This window comes from Apus apus, chromosome 5, assembly GCF_020740795.1.
Source record: "Apus apus isolate bApuApu2 chromosome 5, bApuApu2.pri.cur, whole genome shotgun sequence".
NCBI classification, from domain to species: domain Eukaryota; kingdom Metazoa; phylum Chordata; class Aves; order Apodiformes; family Apodidae; genus Apus; species Apus apus.
In genome coordinates, this window is record NC_067286.1 from 883,419 (window position 1) to 907,277 (window position 23,859).

At 45.3% G+C, this 23,859-nt stretch overlaps 1 protein-coding gene across 6 annotated transcripts in view; it reads right to left on the reverse strand.

Annotated features, from left to right (window-relative positions):
- The window catches only part of PAK6 (p21 (RAC1) activated kinase 6), a 39,337-nt gene extending 20,058 nt beyond the window's left edge, over positions 1-19,279 (reverse strand). For 3 of the 6 annotated variants that reach the window (XM_051622187.1, XM_051622186.1, XM_051622182.1), the window contains exons 1-3: positions 18,900-19,279; positions 6,276-7,096; positions 5,596-5,662 (exon numbers count right to left, since the gene is read on the reverse strand). The gene's annotated coding sequence lies outside the window, so the exon portion shown is untranslated. Of the gene's footprint in view, positions 1-734; positions 919-5,595; positions 5,663-6,275; positions 7,097-18,899 lie in introns of those variants that run through there. The other 3 variants (XM_051622184.1, XM_051622183.1, XM_051622185.1) reach the window with 3 other exon arrangements.
- Positions 19,280-23,859: the final 4,580 nt, after the last annotated feature.

Consider the following 23,859-nt stretch of genomic DNA (forward strand, 5'->3'; position numbering starts at 1 on the left):
CACTACATTTGTATTTTTACATGAAATCACTATACCTGCCAGTCAACACCTGGACTACACTTAGACCCCATCTACCTAGCATCTCCCTAAACCCAGAAAGAAGCACCTCCTAAGTTCATGGTCAGTTTTAAGGTGATGATCTGCCATGGCCTGTCGACCTTATCGGCTGATCATAGACATCTTAAAAACAACAAAACTCCAAGCACAGCATGTCCCTGGGCATCCAGTGACATTTGCTTTATGTGATCAGCATCAATCTCCGATTATAAAGACATTGCCATATCAGACAGGTGGTTTAAAGGGACACTGCATTAAGAGCAAATGAAATTCATACACTAAAAATAGGTCTTTGAGATCCAAAGGATTGCAATAGTCTGTGTAGGTTTTGCATTTCATTGAGAAGGTTTGTATTTAAACAGTCTCCTTTCACTTTGTGGTTTTCATGCAAGAGATATTTACTTGTATTTCCAAAACCCAGCTAAAGAATGTTTAAATATAATATATAAATCAGGCCTTTTCTAATTCAGTAAGAAATTCAAAAGAACATTTTATGCATATAAGATTTTGTAAATCAAGCCAAACCTGTATTTAAACGTAGACAGCATCCCTTTAATACAATAATACAAATACTGTGACTCTGATTTTATAATAATCTACTAGACTTTAGTCTTTCATTCACTGCTGACAACGGTACTGTAAGAAATGTGACAAACAGAAATAATAAAAGTCTCTACCACAAGACAAAAGCAGTCGGAGATTGAAATTCTCTCAGCGATCCATTCCTGCTGCCTGGGAAACCACGTTAGGTTTTTCAACTCCAGATATAGCTGCTCCTGGATGATACAGTTCCAAAAGCTGTCACATCTGCCAGTGAGCTTGAGAAAAAAATCCCACAGGCAGCAGATCCAGAGCAGGGGGAGGGATCGGCTGAGAAGGAGGGGCGAGAAAGAGAAGGGTCAGGTTCAGTTGAGAGGAAGGGGTGGGAAGATTAAGGATGGAAGAGAGAAACGGGAATGGGAGTTAGGAAGGGAAAGAGGAACGGCTGGGAGACAGGCAGCCCGAGGGGCAGGGCACAGGGCACTTCAGACCCACCGCAAAGAAGCAGCAGATAAATGTTATCGGGGCTTGCTGGTTACAACACAGAGTTGAAACCCGGGGACAAAGAGCTGGCGGTGCCGGTCAGTTCACCCGACCTGCCTCCGCCCCGCAGCGACCCGCCGAGCTCTGCTCACACCTCCCTCGCTTACACTTGATGGCAACGAGACAGCAGAGAGCTCCTTCAGCCCGGCTTGTGGCTTCCAGTTACAAATAAGCTTTCCCTCCCCCTCCTGGCTGCAGCAACCCAACTCACCCAGCAGTGCTCTCTGCCACCGCAGATCGGGACGCGACTTGCTACATTCCTCCCGCCCAGAGATAACGCCTGGTCCCTGGGCTGGAGAGAGGAATTCCCATCATTTCTAAGCCCTCCTTCAGCTGATACGCCAAACTCCTCTGGCCAGCTACAAGAGGACAGGGGAAGGAGTAGAACTCTTCCTACAGGACCCGAGGAATTGCAATATGCAGGTTGAGCTTGGAGTAGGAAGATGAAGAAGATTCCAGAGAACACACCAGTCAAAAGGAAAGCCCTATTTCCATACTCTGCTGTGCAGGTCACTCTCATGTAGCACATTTCAAATGCAGGGCTAATTAAACAGGCCATTATCAATGCATGCTGTATGCATACACGCATGTGCTCCTGCATATATGTATGTGTGAATATGCACACTTGGTATTTTACTGCATTCCATACCTTCTGGAATCCTCACGTTTGCTCTCCTGATGTTTCTGACATGATTGTTATTTATAACAAGCCATAAACGTTCATAGCATTTTGCAGAGGAAGAAAAAAATGACAGGTTACTTCCCTGAGGAGCTTACAAATCTAAATGTGACTTCTCGCAGCAAGAAATGACAACAAAGGGTGAGCAAAAGAGGGAATGAAAAGCAAAATAGTCTGAAATGGGATTTAAGAGCACAGAGCGTTCTTGTGATGACACCTTCTGCATTTGTCTGCAATTCTAGTTTTTAAAATATTTAGGTACTTTCTCCACCACCTGCCCCCAAAGGAAGAGTGGATATTTGCTGCTGTGTTCACGCTCCCCTATTTCAAGTCCTTTCCTTCCAGTCTCCTCTCCCTCACCAGCCAAGCAAGGTGTTGCAGCAAACTAGCAGCACAGCAAACTGCTGTCATGCTCTAAATCCTGCCCAAACACACAGCAGCACACAGATTAACATTCCATTAGAAATAAACTTAGGGAGAGACATACTTGTTATATTGATGGGTTTACTTTTGACAAATGAGAAAAACAACAGAAGTGCTTGATGTTTTTTGCCCTGGCTCCACTGAACAGGTTCTAAAGGCTACAGTTCTGCCTCTTTCTCTCCTGCTCCATTTGCTTGCTCATAAATTAGGATTAAAACCTGGAACCAGTGAACGCCTGTTTGCTGTGCTTGTTTTGGACACTGCTCAGTGACATAATGCTAGGTGTGTTTTAGCTATACTAGAACAAATTCATCCCGAGACACATAATAGCACTTGCAAAGAAAAGACCTTGTGAACTTTCTGAAATGTGTATGGGCATGTCCCAAATGCTAATGGGCTTTTTTTCTTGACAAATAATAAAGTTTTCCACTCTTTATAGTGCCCTAGAAATCCCAGCTAAAGTCACTGTCCCATTGTGCCAGCCCTTGAAGTAAGGCCCCACCCTCCAGAGGTTTCATCTAAACAGACAAAAGGTAAGGAAAAGGAACTATTATCCTCATTTGCAGGCGAGACAGAAAAAAAAATGACTAGCTTGGTTTCTTCCCAGCTACGTCTAGATTAGCAAACCTACAAGAGCTTCCAGGTGTGTCTCCTGGCTGCTCTTTAACTTCGTATCAAGGCCAGATCCAGGCCAAACACCCCCTGGCTTCCATGGAGAGAAAACATGGGTGCAGAGCACCAGTGGGAGCCAAGACATGCTCTGACCACATGTTTGATCTTGACACCAGCACGTAGGTCTAGACACCACGACAGAAACCAGCAGCACAGACAGAAATCACACTTAATTGCAATCCAATGCTCTCATTATAAGATTAGCCTTTTCCCATCTGTGTTTGCTTTGTCAGAAGTTACAGTGAGCAAATTCCGCTGCAGCACCAAGAGAAGGCTGCGACTCATGGCATCCTCTTCACCCAAAGCTAGCAGGATGGGTGCTGCAGGTTGAAAGGCTAAGGCATAAGCCACTGTAACAACTATGACCCTTTTTCCACAGCTGTGTCCTGCTCTGGATGTACAAAACCATGGAGCACTGCATCTCTCTTGACACCTGCCTTACACTTGCACACGTCATTGTGCCATGTCCAGAGAGTAGCTGTATGGTTTCAGATGGGTTTGCTGACATTACCCTGCCCAAAGGAGGCATCAGGGTAGTGGTCGCATTTTGCTGTTAATCCAGAATACTGAAGAGCCTCAAGACAGGGTGGGATATGGGGCTTCACCCTCCTCTGTCTTGCATGACAAATCCACCCAAAATGAGCATAAAAATACTACCAAGATTAGAACAAAACCGGTCAAGTTTCTGTCTTCAAAAACTCACGTGAGCAGCAGCGTCTTACACGTCAGATAGGAGGTTATTCTGGGACAAGAGCAAGGGGCCACATCTGGTGTGCCAGCTGCCCTGACACAGGAAGGAGCCAAGGCACGGGGCTGCATCTGGGAACAGGCTGCTCCACACACAGCACTTCCAGACCCCGGGAGCGACGTCCTGTGGCTCTGCCGTGACCTCACTGTGCTCCCCTGTGCCACCTCTCAGGTCCAGCTCCTCTGGGTTAGGAGAGGGAAGCTGCAGCTCTGTGATGCAAATGTCTAGGGAGAGACCTGGATTTTGGGAAGCAGGGGCAGGAGTCCAGCAAGAGGCACACGTTCGGTAAGCACGGCTGACTGCTTGCTAGCAGACCTGTCCCAGCAGAGGCGCTGGCCATCACACACCTCCTGGATCCCACTCCTCCCTCCAGCAGCACAGCAAAGGGCTACCAGAGACACCACAGTGACTCTCCAGACCACCCACTGGTGTAAAGATGCAAGAGTGAAACTTCGTTCCAAAAAACCCTAAATAATCTCAATCCCTATTTATGATCATCACGTTCTCCCAAAGTGAGACACATACATATTTAATTGCTGTCAACAGCCTGCAAGGCAGCTCACTTGTGTCATCCCCATGGGATAACTCTGGGAAACCTGCACCTTACGCAGTGAGCCCCAAAACACAGAGGAGACAGACAGGCTTATACCCCACAACCTGGCTGGCTCTCAGTGCCTTCCAACTCACTACTGCCAACACCAGTGTGGAAATTTAAATCACAACAGACAAGTCTTCTCCTCGGGAGTATCAGTTACTCTGTTCAGAAATGAAAAACACACACCATGAGCATGGATGTTCACACAGCATTCCATACATTAAAACCTGAGGTGCACTCCTAACACAAGATAAATGTTATTGTCTACAGCTCCATTCTGTTCATCTATTAATTACAAAATAATCCAATTACTAACACTACAAGTTCAAATGCTTCAGCCCTAGGGTGAATGTAATTTCCTGAGATTATTTTTTTTTGAGGTAAATAGATCTGAGCCTTTAAGTCTGTTGCCACCCTACATTCACATTGCTCTCTTACAACAGACAAATGGAAGATGAGTCTCAAAACACCATCATGACAATGACCAAATCTCAGTGCATTGCTCTTCAAGCCACATGGTAATCCCTCTGCAACTTTAGAAACCATTCTGAGAAATTCATTAAAAACAAGAGCTGTATCAGCCAAGGCCTGGTTCTGTATCTCACTGCATGGACCCTACACAGTTGTAGCTTAGAAGCTGACGAGACAGGTGCAGGAGCAGGGTTAGTACAACAGACAAGAAACTGGTCCCCTAATCCAGAGCCTCCCTTGGCAAGATCCAGAAGTTTGCTGTGCACTCTCCAGCTATTGGTGCTGAGCAGCACGACATTCTGGTGAGACTTCAGCTGCTCTTACTAATGCCAGATCTGATGCCTTGTACACGTGCAGAATGATGTGAAGCTCAATGTGATGAACCTTCACTGTGGCACCTCTATTGTCATGTTAAGTGTCTCACTTTTGCAAGCCTTGGCAGCAGGACCAAGGATATTCTTTCCAGGTACAGACATACTCACACACACCTAGACAGAAACAACCCCCGTACGGGGACCAGACACCGTTACTAATCCAGCAAACTATTTGCTGATAGATTTTCCTGCTGTTTGATCAGCTCTGCTACTAGATACACACACCGTTGCTCACACTTAGCACACAGGATGTACATACCAAGGCAGTGCAAAATATTAAAATTAATAGAGTTGCATCACACCATCAAGAATGAGACTTTTCAGTGGGACAGGGCTTGAGGGAGCACCATGCAGCAGCATTCCCTACCCCAGCAGCTGTGTAGGGGATGAGCTGGGTTTTAAACAAGCACAAAACTCAGAAAAGTAGAGGAAGACACAGCAAATCTCTTACTCTATGGACATCCCCCAGGCTCCCCTGAGAACTTGCACTCACCAGCCACAAAACTTCTCTTCTGTTTTTTTCAGTACTCTGTCCCCAAATAAATTAAGGCAGTAATGTCCTGGCAAAGAAGAAAGCAAACAAATCAACATTACCGGACAGGGCTGTTTTCTGCAGCTGTAAATACCCAGCTGTCTATGCTGGTAATAGCAAAAATAATTAAGTACAAATACCCAATGATATTGTAGAGTGTAGCTTGAATAGGAGGAGATTAACCAGCTTTCAGATAGCCAAAATACACTCAGGCACACATCCACAGACAAGTACTCCAGCCTGGGTTCAGGGGGTGTGCTGAAAGGATCTTGGCCAGCACAGCAGCCAGGAGGTCAGGATCACAGACACAGAGCCAATTAGACCTCTTCCAAAGAGGTGGTGAGGGTCCTTGAAGATACAGCAGACTAAGAGGAGGTATTGCTGTGTCTTGCAGAAAGGCAAGGAGCATGCATGCTCCTGACATGCTGTCTGCTTTCTCAAGCATCACCCAGAGTAATTTTTAACCCTTTCTTCACCCCAATGTTTTCAGAGCATCACCCTGCAAGATTCAACAATGCATTTTCATCTCCACATTCCCCCTTATCCTGACTGTCAACAGGGTAAACTACTAGACCCCAGGCACTACTGACCCATAGGCTGGCCCACCTAAAAGACACTGGAAAGAAAAAGGAAGATCTTACTGGCAGTCCTGCTGCAACGATGCTGGTAGAGGACAATTCCACATGAATGGAGAAAGAAGGGTCTGGAGGGGAACTCTCCCACTGTCATGCAGCGAAGCCCATTGGAGGATGATGTTGCTGGGCTATAGGAGTAAAGCCGAAGTAAACTCCTTCCCAAAGGAATCCAGCTCTCTGATTTTCTTCCCTTCCAGAACCATCCCTTGAGAGAAAAAAATGGTATGACCCCTGGAACTGTTCCCCCCTCACTTTGCCCCAGGCTGGCACTGCCAACGCCTCTGTGATAATGATGCTGATCCAGGGCAGTGGCACAGCTGAGCTCCGCAGAGAACGGGTTAAGCTGCAGCAGCAGAGCCACTGGGGAGCGGAGACGTTAGTTCAAACTGACAAACCAAGTCCTCTGTAAACAGGGGAAACAAACCGCACAGAACAGCAGCCATCAGGATGGAGCTGTTAGGGCTCAAGAGCAGGCAGGTCAATTCAGAGCCCCAAAGCTGCAGGAGGGAGCTTACCCCTGGCTCCTCATGGCTCTGTGACCAGAGGTGAGGTGGGAATGCTCTGCCGCCCTAATCCACGGACACGCCGATACACTTGAGAGAGGAACACGGCAGCAGAAAGCGGGAGAAGGAAAAGGGGTGGAGGCAAGTCTGACATGTTTGTACAGTGCCTGGTTCACCTAAGCTGCCGAGTTTGATTTCAGGGTGTGGTAGGAGATGGGACACAGAGAAGCCTCAGGTTCTTGCTCCAAGGAAAATGACACACGCCGGCAGCAGAGCCTCTTGGGACCATGTTGCCTTCTCCTCACTGTCTCCTCCGGTTGGTCCCTAGAGGGGATGAGAGAAAGAGCTCAGAGTCACACCTGGGCACCAAGGTTTGCTGGGTCTCAGGCAGGAACCTTGGGGAGATCATTTCCCATTCTCTCCACCCTCTTTACCCACCCCCCTACTCCACTGCTGACCTATTAAAGCTCTGACTTGCTCGTTAGCTCTTCTCTCTCCACAGCCTCAGGGCTCGTGCTGCTGCCGTTTCTAACGAATCCCGACATCTCTGCCTGTGTCGCCTGGCTGCAGATTTCAGGACCTGCCACCAGTTCCTTGTCATTCCTGGCAGGAAAGCTTTGCTTGTTGGCTATATGGCTGGCTACAGACGAATCCACCAATGTATTTGCATTGCAGATGAGCAGCACATGACCTGGCGCTTTTACTTTTTCCCTGTCGCTGGGCATGAGTCAGTGCTGCCAGGTCTGGAGTCTGGGATCACCCTGTAATCCTGTTGGGCTGCCTGTGCCCTGCCTCAGGGTTTCCTGGCTCCTGGCAAGCCACATTTCCACAAGCGACCTGTGATTCAGTAGGACAGCAGCTCCATCACTGCTCAGTGGCAGTGGATGATCATAGGTGGGAGGCGACATCCTAAGAGGACACTTTGGGGATTGCAGCCCAGGACAGGTCAGAGGTTGTGTCAGCAAACACATCAGCTGCTGCAAGTAAAGATGATTCTTGGCCTCTCCCAACCACTAACAATGCCAGATTAACCCCAAGGTATTTTTAAAGTCCAAAAAGCAGAGATAAAAGCCTTAAAAAATCCGCCCCCATGATTATTATTTGACATTGGTTTTGTTGAGCCACCCTTAAAATAAGTAAATGACATGCTACAAATAATTATTAAGCTGTCATAATTTCTGCTGGGAGTGGCTTGTCCAGCAGAGGTAGGACAGCCCAGTGACCTTTTAGCCATACTCCCCCATTCCCATTTTCCTTCCTACCTACTCACCCCACCTAGCTAGCCTGGGTTGATCTCTGCACAACAGCCAGAGTCACAGATCCACTTGGCATGCACGAGATCTACACAAATATCACAGAGAAGGAACAGAACTGGTGTTCGTATAGAGAACGTAAAGGAAATCTTTGCATTGCAGCTGATGGTCTCAGGTTCATAACCCTCACTTCCAGACCTGCCAGCTAAGTTGTAGAGGGCTGCTTCCTGAAAGTGCAGTCACCACCTGCACATTGCGCTGCAGGTCCTTGCCTGCCAGAGCCTGAGATTTCCTGCCTGTTACCTCACAGCAGCGTCCCTAGGGTGTAGAAAATAAAGTTAGCCAGGTTCCTTTCTGTCTGGGGAATTAGCCTCTCTCCTCCTGCAGGGCAGGCCCCGCACACACATGGCATCCAAAACCAAAAAGTTCGTGTTAGTAGTAATCAGCAAACTACAACCAAGAGCGGGACAGCATTCTTCCTCCAAAAGACTGGGACTTGCAAGGCAGAAGCAGAGCAGTGGAAGGTGAGAGGTGAGGAAACAGCATTACCCTGCTAGGTGTGGAGGAAAGGCGACAGTGGGTGCAAACTGCCCTTGTCATCTGTGGAATCTCTGCTTTGCTGCTGTGCCAGTGGGTGAGGAGTCATCTACACACTAAGAGCTTTGGGAGAGTCACAAAGAAACGCCATGTATATTCCACCAGGAGTCACCTAGGCTTGGAACTGGCTTCAGATTTGCATAACTATTATATTTCATGGGCTTACATGCTAGGACAGTCTTCTAGAACAAGACACTAGCTCTTTATAAATGGATGAGCCTGATTTTACTTGTCAAGACACAAGCTTAGATGAATCCAAGGCAGCTTTGAGTTGGTGTGAACCTCTGCTGCCTACAATCTTAATGAAAAATTAGGACACTTCGCAGTCTTTCTATTCACAAGTCTGGTCCCAGCAATCCTACATACTTCAAAGAAAAATTCCTCAGCAAAAATGATGCATTTCTAACCTTCCCCTTTAGCAATTGTCCCTAAACACTTCACTGCTCCTTCCTTGCCCACTGCTCCCTTCTTACCTAGAGAATTGCACAATATAAATAATTATAGTCACACATTTATACAAACACACACATACACACCCCACTCCTTCTGCAGTTGCTCATCCAGGTCCTGGCTGTGGCTGCCACGACTGCCAGGCAAGGAGTGCTACAGGTGCACAGATTAAGTGCCCCATTGCTCTGCACAGCAAAGGCCATTCCTTACTCCATGTCCCCTCCCCAGACACAAAGTGTAGCAATTTTCAGATCAAAATTGCTGGTCTTGCCTCATTTCTCACACGGCCTGTCCACATCACCATATCAGGGAAGCACCAGTACCTCATGGGGAAGCACCAGTACCTCATGTTCTCACTGCAGCTGCAATAGATTCCATTTCAGCCCATTTCATCTCTACTGGAGCAGAATTTTTTGTGAAAGAAAACATTTTTTTCAACATTTTACTGTTCCAACAGGCAAGACTGGGCACCTCAAATAAAAAACACGTTAGAGACACCAAGGCCAGTTTTACCGTATATGAAGTATTTGTTCTATCTCAGCCAGGAGAAACATACTTGGCCTCCTGTTTGGAGCTTGTGGGAACTGGGCAAGCTGTTAAGAAAAATTTATCCTGCTTCAGCAAAGCTTCCAGGAGAAGCCTAATACCAAGGCACAGTAAATCTTGAGCATTCAGGAAATCCCAGCTATTCCAGCCATGGAGCTAGGCTGTGGTTCAGAGCTAGATCTTCTTGCAGGGCTCCTCTGAGCTCTGGGATTTGCCAGGAGGCACAAATGCACTTCCATCAAAGAAGTGTGGTTCCTCTTCTCTTTCCTGGCTCTTGGAATCCAGAGTAAGCTGGCCAGGGAACTGAAAAAATATGCCAACAACTGGGACAAAGGGGTCACTGGGAGAAAGGGTGTGTTGCAAATTCACAAAGCATCAGCATCAACTGGTGGGAGGAAGCACAAGATAAGAATCAAGTCTGCAAGTCTCATAATCAACACATGACATTAGCCAGAGATAAGGAGGGAGAGATCCAGAGGCAGTTTCGCTTTAAATAAGTGCTTACAGTTTAGGTACCTCTGCCCAAGGCTACTGCATTCTGAGGTGGGCAAATGTCAAGAGAGCACTGTCTGGATTGCTTGCTCTAGTGTCAGGGTTACCCCCCTGCTTACTATGCATGGCTGACATGAGGAAGACAGTGTCCTGGAGACCCCAACAGGACACAGCCTATCTGCACTCCCACTGCATGAGCTCCTTCAGTGTGCTTGTTAAGTGTCTCTGAGGTTTATGGTCTAATCCAGCTTCCATTTGTTTGGGAAAACAACAAATGCACCAAAACTGAACTGGAAGTTGGTCTAGCAAGTTCATGTCCTCTGCCAGGGCACTGCATGGAGTTCCAGAGCAGGACACAGCCCTGTGCTCAAGCCCGGCAGGGCAGGGTGGTGCTTGGAATCCCTCTTCACCACATGCCCACCACCAAATACAACAGACACTAGGGCACCTGAAAGAAGCAAATTCGTGCTGCTTCAGGCTCTGACCAGCACTAGGGCAGAAACACAGAGAGGCTCTCCTGGGCCAGGCAACTCCAATGGTGGAGCAAAGCATGGCCAGCAAGGAAGCAGCACAGGGACCTGCAAGTTCTGTCAGCCTGAGAACACCAGGCTGGAGCAGCCAGAGCTGGGAGCATAGGCAAGAAAGCAGAATAAGCTTAAAGAGGGTAAAAAACCAGCAGACTCCCTTTCAAAAATTTAGCTCCTACTCTGATGAGAAGTAAAAGCTAAAACTCAAAAGGATAACCTGCACACAACACATGCTGTTTTGCTACTGGTTAAATTCCTGCGGCTTGGTAGACATTCCCTGCAGATAATATCAATACAGCTTGGATCACAGCCATCTCACACTTCTTCCAGATCTTTTACTTGCAAAAATTCACAGACGTATTAGGTTATAATAGAAGTAATGTCACGTTCCACCAGACAAGTCTGTGCCCTCCTCTACTAAAGGTGTATCTGCTGCTTCCCACAAGTCAGGATGATCAGTGCAGAAAGCCAGTGTAGCCTTCCTTATATTCTCCAGCTCACCTTGGGAAGGTCATTTTGCACACTGGTAAAATGATTGTGGCAAAGCTTAACTCCCACAGAACAGAGGCAGCTTAATCTGTTGTTTTTCTGAGCGTGCTGCAATTCTTCAAGATGCTCCAGAAACGCAGAGTGAAATCCCTGGCTGACACCAGAGGAATACAGACTGCAGCTTCTGTTCTCAATAACTAGGTCAGTCAGCTATTGCAAAAGTATTAACCAGCATTGAGAGAATTCCTAATGGCTAAAATAACGGCAGGAAAAGCCAAACACCATTTGCTGTTATTAGTCACCCTCTACCTCTGGGTATGTTCAAACCCAAGGCTCAAGAGCCTGGAATAATTTGGGGGCTGGAGCGTATGCTTATCAAAATCCAGCCAGGTGGCTCTGAGCAGTGCAGGAAGCTCCCATCCCACTTGCTGCCTTCTGGAGGCAGGGAACACCTGCCCTGGCAGGGAGCACAGCCCTCAGCAGCTCTGTGCATGCAGCCCACCCCAGAGAGCTGCACTGTTACTGTGCCAGGGCATGGGTGTCACGTCACCCTCCCAGCAGCAGCCACCCAACAAGTGCAGAGGGTGCTTCAGAGTACCTGGTACAAGGGGAGCTTATTATAAGATACAAGAGAATCTTATGATTCTGGGGGAATCATAGACTCATCAAGGTTGGAAAAGACCTTCAAGATCATCAAGTCCAACCATCCACTCTACAACCCCTAACCGCTAAACCATCCCCTGAAACACCACGTCCACCCACTTTTTGAACACCTCCAGGGATGGTGCCTCTCTGGGCAGCCTGTTCCAGGGCCTCACAGCTCTGGCAGAGACAGAGCGCAGCTGTTTGGAGGGAATCTGAGGGAGAGAAGAGGGGAAAAGCATCCAAAATGCACCTCAACCCCTTCCAGCTGCTGAGGCTGGACTGAGGGTTGGCTTTCCTCTCCCTGCTCCCTCACACTCATTCTGCAGCTCATTTCTCCTCACTGTGCTGGTTCAACCACACAGCTGCAGGCTGTGCCACCCAGATAATCTATGCAGCTACTTGCATCAGAAAGCTTTTGGTTCTACTGGAAATAGGAAGTAGGTGAAGGGTTAAATTTGCTCAGGCTTTTTAATATTTAATTTATTTTCAAACTCTGCTTGTTTCAGCAGCCTGGCAAATAAGTTCAGCCACCCCACCACAACCCAGAAGCCAGTGACCTGCACTGCCGGAACTGGGCCTTCTTGTTTTGCCACTGAAACAACCACATCAAAATCCTGTACCCTCAGTTTCCCTTAACTCCAGGAGCTGTGGATGCACTGGAGTCCACGGGATGGGTTGCAAAGGATTAAATGGTTATTATCACCACTTAGGTTTATTTATGTAGTGTAGAAAAATGTTAGCTGTGACATCCCTTGCTTGTGTACTAACCGCTACAACAGAGGACAAAGTTGTTAATTGCTGCCTCCCCTAAGAGTGATTTTTGGTCTTTCCTGCCAGTTGTTAGAGGCCTTTTACTTTCTTTATTGTCAGCCCTCTCCTCCAGGCTGGGTTCAGGCTGCAATGGGCAGTAGCCTAAACACCGGCACAAAACAGTAGGAGAGGCTGGTTGCTCTGGGGCACGTTTGCAGCAGAACACAGCCTGGTGAACACGCTCTAAAACTTCCAACCGTATTTTTTCCCATTAAAAACAAAATTCAAAACTGCCCCAAACATTTGTGAGACTATTCATGCTGCCAGAGTTCAGAGTAAGAAAATAAAACGTGCACCCCGTCGGGCTGCGTGTGTTACAGAGGACGGAAACATACCAGCTGCTTCTGATGTTGGAAGAACCTTTTTCTACCAACCCCATGATTCATACCATGATTAATGGAGTCCAAAGTGCAGCCAGGCATACAGCCTACCCAGCCACATGGACCTGCTGGTGTTTGGCTGCAATCATAACTAATGCCCTCCTTTGGAACAGGTCTACATCCTGCTGGCTGCTCTAAGGAGTGAAACCACAGTGCAACAACTGAACCAGAATCCTCTTCAAGATATATATATATATATATATATAAAATTACTGGAAATATGCAGATTCTGAATAACAATAACAATCAAAGAAAAGAGCAACATCAGACATAGCCATTTTAGCTGTAAATGAAATGGAATGTCTCCTGTTTTGCAGATCTGGAGATTCCAAAATGTCATAATAAAAGTTAAAAAATCATGGTTACCTTCTACTAATCATAATTCATCAAACTACTAATTAAAAAACACATTTTGTGTGCTCTAGGGAGTGCCAAATAAATTCTATAAATAAATGAATTCAGACAAACATGTTCAAATAAATAAATTTTAAAAAGTACTTAGTTCCATTTGTAACATTTCCATGTGACCTTTAAAAACAAATGCTTATTATGACTCCAAATGAGCATTTTCTTGTTTTGTTCTTCAGACCTTTGATGAAAACCGAAAGCGTGGCTAACAGCTGTGCCCAAGTGCTGAAATAGATTCCCTACAGAAACACTTGGGTAGTTATCTGCAAAATTCTTTTATTTCCTTCAACAAATAACATCCTCAGTCCAAGAATAGCCACAACCCATTATGAAGGCGATCACAGACCACAAATTAGAAGTAGTCAGGCAGTTTAGCTGACCTGAGTTCTAAGAGGCTGCTTGAAAAACACACCTTTAAATGACACAGAAATAAATGGCAACATTCTTTAAATAAGTGACTGGCTCAGCTTTACGTCACTCAGGCTGCTATTCTGCAGTAGCTCAGGGAGAACATATTTAGAACTTGGAAGAGAACAGAGAAGTCCAGAGAGCTTTGCAAATTCCTGATCAGGAAGCAAGAAGCAGAAGCAGTATTTTCTTTGCTGTTAACAGCAAACAGTGCATATTTTATAATAAAGTGTCAGAAATCAGGCAGCTTCCTCAATAGCAGTCTCAGACAGGAGCATCTTGTCTGCTATCATCACCCATGGTTGATGAGGTGGGGCAAGATCTAAACTACTTGTGACATTGCTTTAGACATTGAGGTTGCTAATGAAAGAAACACAGCATGCTTTCTGTGTTTGATGGCCCAGATATTCCAGAACAGCATCTAGGTTTGCAACCTGATTTTCCACACCTTTCAGTACACAGGAGCTCAGATTTCTGCAAATTAATTATGTGTGCACACTAACTGGACAGCTTGCTGTAGCATGAACAGCTCAGAGATGACTTGCCCAGAGAGACTTCTTTCCAGAGTCAACTGTAACATCTGTTCCTGGGATACAATCCAAAGTCCCTTGAAACCAGAGTTTTCCACTGACTTCCACAAGTGCTGGAAAGATTCTTATTCTATGCTGGATGTTACAGGAAAGAAGTTAATTTCTAACATTGTTGTATGCATTTATGTACTTTCCTGGACAAGGCCCAAAGTACTCATTATAAAGTGTAACACTGCTTAATTCTTCCAGAAGCCAATCATAAGGCTACTATGAATTTTAATGAGCACTGAATCAAGCCCCAGATGGTTTTTAAAGCCAAATTATCCTGATCTTGGTTATTTTAAGCTCTGTGTAGAGCCTTCCGGCCACTACACATATTAACCCCTCTGTTCCTGGTCCAGATTAAGGAATTTCATATCTGTTCTCCCTGTCTAAACAGCTCTTCAGCACTGCTGTAGAAGACCCTCAGCTCCTGCTGTGCCTTGGAAGTCACAGCTTGGAAAGAACACTCAAAGGTTGACACAGTGAGAAAAAAAATAATGACCCCACAACACAGCAGGTAGGACAGTGGCCTGACCCTTGCAGTAACACGGCCAAGGCTCTGCAGCCTTGTAGTACTGCCTGCTGGACACAGTTCTGAATACAATCAAATTGAGAAGAGATGAGTGAGTTAAGTGAATTTTTTCATCTCAACAAAAAATGAGGCAGAGTATAAGCAATACAAAATCTAGGCATTTATAAGGCATTGTCCATTGCAGAGAGCGAAGTCAGGAAACCAGGCAGCCAGCAGTAAGGGAACCCTGACACACCCACAGCCCCATTTAACCACATTCTCAGGGGAAAAGCAACTGAGCTCAGAGCCATCAAGCTGATATTATCAGTTCATAGAGACCCTCCTCTGCTGGAACTGCTGAGTCTCTGCTTTCAAGTTTGAAAAAGCACCTTTCCTTTCCAGTACAAAAACATCTCTTTTCTACCCTGGGGTTTCAAATGTCTCCACATGGGATGGGCAGGATACCTGTCCCTGGCCAAGCCTCAGCTGGGTCCCCAGTAGACATGGCGTGGAGCTGCAGGCTGGCTACACACCCTTTCTTCAGGACACACTGAATTTCCTTCCCTGTCTACCCCAAACCACTATAACCTTTCTCATCCCTTGGTCTAAACTTGGGTTTTTGCTTGCTCCCTGCAAAGCACTGCTGCTGCACAGGGCCCCCTGAGGGTCTGAGACCCACCAGGCCCTTCTCCCTTCCCCTCGGCAACCTGCAGGAGAAAAAACACTTCACTCAACTCTTTCCAAAGTGCTCCCTGGTTGAATGCGTGCTGTTCCTTGCTAGACTTGTCCAAAGGAACATCAGTTATTGTTAGAGATTTTTTTTAGGAAATTGTGTCAGTCTTTGTAAATCTAAGGCAGCCAGAATGCAGCTCTTCAGTGGTGACTTTGTGGGGTTTTTGTTTTGGTGGGTTCTTTTGAGGGGAGGACAGTAAGGGGAGTTGGTGGGATTCTTTTTCCAGGTTGGGGGCAAAAGGGAAGGGAGGCAAAACAACAAGAACAGGTTCTACTACCTGCTTTTCTGGTCCCCAGGTATCCAGGACCTTCTCTCACTTTCCTGCCTTTTCCTGCAACAGCAGTTCTCATTCCAGTGTCCAAATACCTCTGTTCTTTGTTAAATCCACTTTCCACTCACTTCTGTGGGTGTTGGATTTTTTTTGTATTCTGGGATTTTTTCATTTTTTTCTAAACCTTGTCTGGTAAACAGATGGATGTCATAGAAATGAAAAGGATGAAATGAAGAACAGCCACTGACGTGAAGCATTATGCAAGCCAGCTCTGGAAAAAAAAGTATGTTGTGTCACTGTGTGTTACTCAGTTGAGAGTGGTTAATGAATTTATTCTATTTAACCACCTCACCAGAATGGGCATCACAGCTTGATGAATGCAGACAGAGCTCTGAAATCAGGGGTGGGAGGGAAATAAGGAAGCAGAAGATGGTTTAATGTCCTTTCTAGCCTCCAGATGCAAGACACATGGCTGAGTGGTCTTAAGTCTAGGCCTGAAACACTTATTTTTAATTCACTGAAAATACACAGACTGAGCAGCAGGGGTGCAAGTGACACACTTATCTTGCCATCATTTGCTAAAGCAGAGGAGCTGGAACTCCTACTCTCTGCTGGGACTGCCAAGCAAAGCAGTGATGGAAGGTTCAGTAACTCAGACATCTCTGCTTCTGAAATGCCCAGAGAGCCCTGAGGAGCCTGTGCTGCAACAGGTTTCAGTCCCTTTTGGCTTGAACCACATTTGAACTTCTTAGCAGTGAAAAATCATCCTATCCTGTTACTATTCCTCTGAGCAATTGCACACACGCCCATTTTATTATTACATTAGTGTAATTTTGTCTCCGACATTCCCCCGAGAGGAATTACTCATGTCCTGCTATTATTTATTTTACTACTAAGAGCCCTAGTTTTTAGCACAAGTTTTAATTAAATACCAGTCCTCCTTCTCAGTTAGGATCACCTCTATCTAGCTTGCTGTGCTTTGTATTCTCCAGCAGTATCACTGGCTTCCTCCTATTTATCCCTCCCTCCACAACTCTCTCAGGAACTGCAAAAAAGTCCCCTCCTCTGCCCAAATCCTGTCAGCAAAAAGAAATACAAGATTTCACTAAAGAACCATCCCAGGGAAGATAACCCAGTGCTTAACACTGGTTATGCAGAATTCCAGTTTGAAATTATGTCAAGTGACACTGCCCAAAGCAGCATCTTCCATAGCCCTCTAAGCCATCTTGGCTGCTGTGCTGTGCTGCATGCACCAGCCCACAGCCTGTTGCTGTTCCTCTTTGGTTTTCCTGCTCCTCTGGAGCCCTGCTGGCACACCCATGCTCCCCTGCCCTCTGATGCTGCATCTGTCTTCTCCAAATATACTCCTGAAAGCTGCCAAGGCAGGTTTTCCTTGTGAGTTTGAAGTTCACTGTGTCCACAAACTGGGTAAACACCTCTTCAAAGTCTTCGCTGTCCCTGGATAGTGAGTCAGATCACAGTGTATTCTGGACTTTACTATTCAGGGCTCTTGGAAGCTGCCCTAGATTAACATTTTAAGAGTTATTCATTCATGCTCCCCAGGTGGCAGAGGCAGAACTGGTGACTGCCGACTGTGAAGCTGGCAGGAACAGCCTCATCTCAACTGCTTCTACAAAGTGGAATCAAACTGCAGCACCAGCATCCAACTGCATTAACTGCTCCAGCACCTGGCAGAGCCAGCTGCGGAGCCAGCAGAAAGTTACGCCAGGACTGCTGGCACCCAGGGCCCTCCTGGCCATCCTCCCCTGCCTGAGGATTGGGCACAAGAGCCCTTCCCCAGGCAATCTCACCCAACCACTCAGCAGCCTTCCCAGAGCACAGCTTCCCCTCCAGGCACCACTCCATGAGGAGGCAACGAGTCAGAGATCATTTTGATTTTACTTCTCACAGACTTGACAAGGCTTTTCCCTCCTTCTCAGCTCTATTTCCAAAGTTTACTAGCTGCACTTAACTTCCCTAAACATGTTTTTTGCTTTTATGAGCACATTTTTTTCCTTTTCCAAAAGCAAGACAGAACTGCATACAAGTATTAGATCAATTAGTGTGCAAAGAGAAAGTGTAGACTCACGCCTACACTCTGCCCTGCACTTCCAGGCTCAGCAAGTGCATTCCTTAGTGGCTCCAGCACCTTTAGAAGATTCCTGCTCTGCTCTACTTTCATCAAAGACTATAATTTATACACCACAACTTAAGCATACAATTCTCAGTCTGGAGGATTCCCAACAAGGAGGAGTTTCAGGTTTTGGTTTGTACTGGGGAGGAGGGAATACTGGTGATAAAAGATTTTTTAGATGTTACTCACCCGTTTTTTCCAGAGCCATCTCTGTACATTCAAGGTGGTTTTTTTTCCTGCCTTAAATAAGGCTTTTCAAACAAATTGCCTGCAGCTGGGACAAGGAGCTCTCTACTACTTTCTGGCCTCTCCACAAATAGTTTTCAACAATGATGAACTGGTTGTTCAGGTGTGATTCAAACATGCTTTAAAAACATTTCCCATCTCCTTGCTTGTGTTTCAATAGCATTTCAAGCCAAGCTTACTGAAAACCTGCAAGTTTGTAAGGCAGAAACCATCTCCATTTTGCCTCCTGCAGAACAACCAATACTCTGACAATATTTAAAAGCACTTAATTAAATTAATAACCCATAAGGTCATGTCTATCTACTACATTTTACTTTCATTCACCCATTGTTCCTACAGTGCCCACTATTCTACTCCAAAAGTACACGATTCAAAGCCCAGCCAGTGGCATTTATTCCCCACTAGAACAGAGACAGGCAAAAAGCAGTGTTAAAAGCACCCCCCTCTCCCCTTTTTTATGGCTTCAAACCTCAGAAAATTAGCTCTTATGGGCTGATTTAAACTTCCAGTCTAAAAAAGGAGTGCCAGAGAGATCAGATTTATCTCAGTTCTATAGCTTGGGAAGGTAAAAACCCACAACTTTAGAAGTCGTCTCAATGTGAGTGTTCAAAATGCTGGACCCTGTTGCCCCACCTGCCTCCCACAGCAGCCTTACCTTGAAAAAAAAGATCTCCGAGAAATACTCTGGAGTGAATTCAGTCCCTTCTTCCTCCTGACTGCAGGTTGCCGCTTGTCTTAAACATGGGAAACATCCCTTGCTTCAGGCAAAAATTCTCAGCAATTTCATCTGAAAGCTTCTTCAGAAAGATCCGGGTTCAGCCTCATGCCCATGCAAACACTTCAAGCTCCAGCTGCTCTCTGCCCAGACTGCCTGTCCCTCCAGCAGGACACGAGTGCCACCCCCTCCTGGTGGGCAGCACAGGTGCTGGCACTCACTGAAGATGAAACAGCCTCACCGGAGAAGACCACAAGGAAAAAGTCCATTAAAATCCTGCAGCTAAAACTGGTGAGACCTCTTTGTAGACACAGGCACATCAAGATTCTGTAATGCAGTGAATCAATGTTTTCTGGGACTCACTGTAGAACAGGCTGATGCTGTGATCTCAGCAAAGAGGATGGGACTGTGTGTTGAGTGGCATTTTGCACAAAAGGCAAGAGCAAGATACTAATCAAGATTCTAATGTCTAAAGACCATAGATGCCTTGCTGCAATCCCGGGGTGGCTGGCTGAGCTCCCTTCCTCCCCTTCAGTGCAGTGTGACAGACACCAAGCCTGACACTCTGAGAGCCTGGCATTAAAGACCCCTGTGCCCTAGAGGTACAAACTGTAGACCATGGGTGGCAAATAGAGTTATTCCATTGCTCAGAAAAACCAAGGTGTTCCTTATCCATCTGCTAAGCATTGCCACGTCCTTGGCTGGATGTGGAGCTCTGTGGACATTGTGCTGATCTTGCATAACTTGCCTGTGTCCATGTCATGCAGTTTCAAAAGTGCAAAATAGAACACCAAGTAGACACTTCTTCAGGCTAAATTTCAGCAACAGATCTCATGGCACCCTGCAGAAGAAGGAAGGTAAAAACTGCTCTAAAGCTTTAGACTTCATAGGGATGTAAATTAGGACAGATTTATTAAGCTGATTGAAGCAGTGACACTTTACACTGGCTGAAACTGCAGATGTAACCATTAAGTCCTTGCTACTAAAGTCCCAAATGGAAGCCAGCAGAATGCAAATCTGTAATCATGACAGCAAGTGAAATAGCTTCCCCCACTGCTGTCAGTTTAGAAATCAAGTCAAAACCAGCAGGGCTGCCACTAAAGCAATTAAGTACTTTCCATAGGTAGACTGATAAAGAAGGCAGTTATTTACAGTTTCCTGGCATGTCAGTTACCTCAGTATTTCCTGGACAACATTCAGAAAGCAGAAGCTGTTGCGCTTTTTTTCTTTCTTTTTTTCTTTTTTCTTTTTTTTTCCCTAAGATAAAGGTGCTGTATCCAAGAGACAATTTTTCTTGCTTTTAGAGTTGGCTTTTATTACCTCACCTGGATAACCACAAGCACATTTTTGTGAACATTAGGTAACAAGAAAGCCTGCTGCTAATTCCTTCTCATCAGGGCCTGGGGAAAAATACAAGCTGTTGGGTGAAAGCTAAAAAACAAACAGAAAAGATAGGAGGGAGGGAAGGGGAGTGAGAAAATAACTCAGGAGTGAGTCAGTCATGCTCCTCCTGCTTAGTCACCTGTAGTGCTTCTCTCCAGACACACCGGAGATGGAGAATGAGATGCCTTCCTCCCACCTCCTCCTCCTGACAAGGACTTACAAGAAGAGAGAGGGCAGAGTTTTAGGAGACAGTCATTACAGATGCAAGCTTTCCAGAGAAGCAGAGCTGACAAGGAGCCTGTTTGCTCATGTTTCCCACCCCCTCCTCCCACCCCCTGCACTATTCTTCAATTAAATCATCTTGAATCAACCTGTTCATTTGCTGGTTTAAGTTTCTCTGGTGGTGCCCTCCAGTTTTGACATCGTAGAGAGTTGCCATGGAGAAGAGGGCAATGTCATTGACACAAAAAGCACTGAATTTACAAATCCAACAGGAACAGGGCTATTTATAACGAGCTGCTTCTCTCCCCCCACTCTTGGCTGGGGTGTGTGGAGGCAAAGGCAGTGGTTCTATCCTTGATGTTTCTGTCAACAAGTCTCAGCAATGAATTTTCTTGTTAGAAAATATCCTGAGCCCATGAAATTGTGAATGCTGTCAGCTTTCTGACTTCATTCATTCGAGCTGCATTTAGCTTTCCAGCTCAGAGCTATTTTTGAGGTCCTAGAACACTCGTGTTTGTAGAGTAACTTCTATCCTGAAAAATCCAGGCAGCCTTAGCAAAACACAGCCACTTCTGAAAGGAAAAACAACTGCATGTCACAAAAAGAAAGGAAAGATACCCTGTGTTATGGAAAGGCTTCGTATTGCTTATAAATGCCTTGAATATTAATTGACTGTTGGTTCTGCCCTGGCTGCGTGGGATGCCCCTGCACATGGGTGCAACCCTCACCTCGTGGAACATTTTTGTGCATGTAAAAACTGCAAACCACAGAAGAGATAGAAAATGGAGGGTGATGAACTTAGACATGAACAAGAAAATTAATTTTAGAATGCATTTGGAATAAACTGAGAGGAACAAAGGAGGGTTGAAGAACATGTCAGGGAAGCTGTCACAGATGTCAAGAGTGTTATTTACATGTATGGCAGCTAAATCAAACATGCAACCACCTACAACACTGAAATCTGACAGGACAGTGACGTTCCTCAAAGCTGAATGCTAAAAAGAATTATTTCACAAAGATACAAGTCAAGGCCCAAAATTATTTTTTGAGTTTCAAAAATAGCTTCGTTTCCAAAGAAAATAGCTTGAATCTTCACAGCTGGTAGAACAGCTACACTCCAGCTTACACAACAGCATCAGTCAGAACAGAGTGCCCCTCTTTTCCTCTCTGGATACTAATATCAAAACCAAAACCTATTTTGGAAAAGTGTTACTGGCTGATAGTACATTTCAACTGCCTAGAAACACAACAGGGGCAGGGAGCAACAAAAATTACTAATCCCAGTGCAGGGTAGGAAACCAGCAACTGAATGTATCAAAGTGTTACCTTGCTTTTGTGAACCATGTCTCCTCCACAGGAGCAAAACACTTAGAAATGTGTATATTTAGATATGAAAACAGATACCAAAGTATAATATACCAGTTTCATAAACAAACAAACAAAAAGCTAAAAACCCAGGACTTAAATTATTTGGACTTAAAAATTTTATCTGTAGAGTATTGCATGCAAAAACCAGGAGCAATGCTGACAGTGGAAAGTGGATCTTCATTCTGGAGCTGTGTTTCTCTCAGGAATATGTTTAACAAAACTGCAAATGCTAAAAACGTTAACAGGGTTTTGCCAAACATCCACAGCTCCTGCAGCATAATACCCATCAGCAGCACAATACCCACCAGCTTGGCTTTTACCATAATGAAACAGCAAGAAGATTCAGGAGTAGCACAGTTTTCTTACCCCTCCTTTCCGAGTCCAGCTACTCAAACACCATTTCCAAATTTGCTGCCTCTCATTCTAAGAGGACCTGTGTGAATTTACTGGGAGAGCAAGGAGAAGTGGAACTCTCTTCTCTCAGCCTCGTCCAGTGCAGCAGTGTGTCCTAATCACATGTCAATTGTTCTGCCTTTCCCTCTCCACCCATATTGCTATGTAGCTGTTTCTGGAAAGGACATTGATAAACCAGGAAAGATCACTGTGGAAACCACAATAAAGTTTAAGTGAAGAATATGCCACAGAATGAAAGAACACAAACTTAAAGTTGTAATTGAGAAGGTTCTGAAGCAATTTGTGGACAGTCTAAAAATATATAGATAAAATGCTCACTTTGATAAAAATCTCCTCAGTTTTGTCTCAGGAAGGTAATCTTGGTTTAATCTTGGTGCACAGAGCATGTGTAGCCGATCTGCATGCTCCTAAACAAGAAGTGATGGAGAAGGCTCTCATGTTCAATTGTGGGGGAATTATCTGTTGAAAGAACAAAAGAGAATCATATGGAGTTTTCTGTTGTTATCTAGCTCACCAAGTGAAAAAATATGCTTTCCCAGGAGATGAGGAAGAATGAAAACTTTTAAAATTGCATTAAAAGGGACTATTGCTGTTACACATTCCCCATATGTTAAGCTAATGAGACTATCTTTACAGCTGCCCACACCAGTTGCCAGTAATGTTTTCTGCTTCAGGCTAGGCAAGACTTTCAGCTGACACTTACATTTTACATCTTGATATAAAACCTGCTGGTTTTAGTTGCACAGGATCTAAGCAATAGTTTCCAAGACATAGGAATATGGCACACTCCACTAAAGGGATATGGGGAAAAGTCTTCCATGGTTCCCCTAGAAAACAGAGCAGCAGACAAGGTGCCACTAAAACAATAGGTATCCACTTACTGTTGGATTTAATCCCTGCCATATGTACCTTTTCCAACAGGGTATCTGCAGGTCTGGACTGTGGAGCCATGGGAACAGATTCATGAAAAGACGAATTGTAGCCAGTTCAGTTCACAGTACAGGTGAAGTACTAATCCAGGGTGGCTCTTTAGGAGTAAATGCAGCTCTAATGGTGTGGCAGAAAGGTCCAGAAGGACTTTACTGGGTCTATTTTGACTGGATATTGAGGAAATGTACCAACAAACCACATCCAGCCACCACTGAATTCTTCAATACTCCAACATTTTTTTCCCTATAAAATGGCTCCTGAGCAAACAATTATTTGAACTATGAGAGTACATCAAAATAGGAGTTTAGCTTTAAGAAAGGAACCATACTCTTTATGAGGTACTGAAGAACTGTGCATCAAGAGAATCCAAAGCACTGGAAAAACAAACAGAAGCTCAAGCACAGAAACTGAACAGAAGACTAACATTTGTCTTTTGTCAGCATGGTGTCTCTTAGCTGCTGATCCTGCTTTGTAAATCACACTTCCATACCAGCTAGAGCCCTAGGATCAATAATTAAATAGCTTTGGATGGTACTTATTACAAAAGGAGAGTAGGGAACAAATATTTCTAGAACTGACAAAA